General features: G+C 41.5%; 1 non-coding gene across 1 annotated transcript; it reads left to right on the top strand.

Moving 5' to 3' along the window:
• Positions 1-803: 803 nt before the first annotated feature.
• Positions 804-906, top strand: LOC112739510 (small nucleolar RNA R71). Its single transcript, XR_003170445.1, has one exon. It is a non-coding gene; the product is annotated as a small nucleolar RNA R71 (small nucleolar RNA).
• Positions 907-1,425: the final 519 nt, after the last annotated feature.

Below are 1,425 nucleotides of genomic sequence, written 5' to 3'. Positions count from 1 at the left end.
GACTCACATCCTCCTCACTCTCTCCAGGTTCGGCCATGTTGGTCATGGTTATGGCCTTACACTCTCTCTTGGGATTTTCTTCTGTATTGCTTGGGAGAGTATTGGGAGGAGTTTCAGTAATCTTCTTACTCAACTGACCCACCTGTGCCTCCAAATTTCTAATGGAGGACCTTGTTTCATTCATGAAACTTAGTGTGGTCTTGGATAGATCAGAGACTATGGTTGCCAGGCCAGAATGGCTCTATTCAGAATTCTCTGTCTGTTGCTGAGAAGATGATGGAAAAGGCTTGCTATTGCTAAACCTATTTCTTCCACCATTATTATTGAAGCCTTGTTGAGGCTTCTGTTAGTCCTTCCATGAGAAATTTGGATGATTTCTCCATGAAGGATTATAGGTGTTTCCATAGGGTTCTCTCATGTAATTCACCTATGCCATTGTAGGGTTCTCAGGATCATAAGTTTTTTCTTTAGAAGATGCTTCTTTAGTACTATTGGATGCAGCTTGCAATCCATTCAGACTTTGAGAAATCATATTGACTTGCTGAGTCAATATTTTATTCTGAGCCAATATGGCATTCAGAGTATCAATTTCAAGAACTCCCTTCTTCTGAGGCGTTCCATTGTTCACAGGATTCCTCTCAGAGGTGTACATGAACTGGTTATTTGTAACCATTTCAATGAGTTCCTGAGCTTCTGCAGGGGTTTTCAGATGAAGAGATCCTCCTGCAGAATGGTCCAATGACATCTTTGACAACTCAGACAGACTATCATAGAATATACATATGATGCTCCAATCTGGAAGCATGCCAGATGACACCTTTTGATCAGTTGCTTATATCTTTCCCAAGCTTCATAGAGGGACTCTCCTTCCTTCTGTCTGAATGTTTGGATTTCCACTCTAAGCTTGCTCATCTTTTGAGGTGGAAAGAATTTGGCCAGGAAAGCACTGACCAGCTTATCCCAAGAGTTCAGGCTTTCCTTAGGTTGTGAATCCAACCATGTTCTAGCTCTGTCTCTTACAGCAAAAGGGAAAAGTATAAGCCTGTAGACCTCGGGATCAACTCCATTGGTCTTGACAGTGTCACAGATTTGTAAAAATTTAGCTAAAAAATGATGAGGATCTTCCATTGGAAGTCCATGAAACTTGCAATTCTATTGCATTAGAGAAACTAATTGGGGCTTAAGCTCAAAGTTGTTTGCTCCAATTGCAGGAATTGAGATGCTTCTTCCATAGAAGTTGGAAGAGGGTGCAATAAAGTCACCAAGCATCTTCCTTGCATCTCCACCATTGTTATTGGGTTCGGCCATGTCTCCTTCTTTTTCGAAAATTTCTGTCAGGTCCTCTCCAGAGGGTTGTGCTTCAGCTTCTCTTAGTTTCCTCTTAAGAGTCCTTTCAGGTTCAGGATCAGCTTCAATAAGAATGTC

Source organism: Arachis hypogaea, chromosome 13 (assembly GCF_003086295.3).
Source record: "Arachis hypogaea cultivar Tifrunner chromosome 13, arahy.Tifrunner.gnm2.J5K5, whole genome shotgun sequence".
Taxonomy (NCBI): Eukaryota; Viridiplantae; Streptophyta; class Magnoliopsida; order Fabales; family Fabaceae; genus Arachis; species Arachis hypogaea.
The sequence above is the reverse complement of the archived record's forward strand: the minus strand, read 5'-3'. Positions and strand labels throughout refer to the sequence as shown.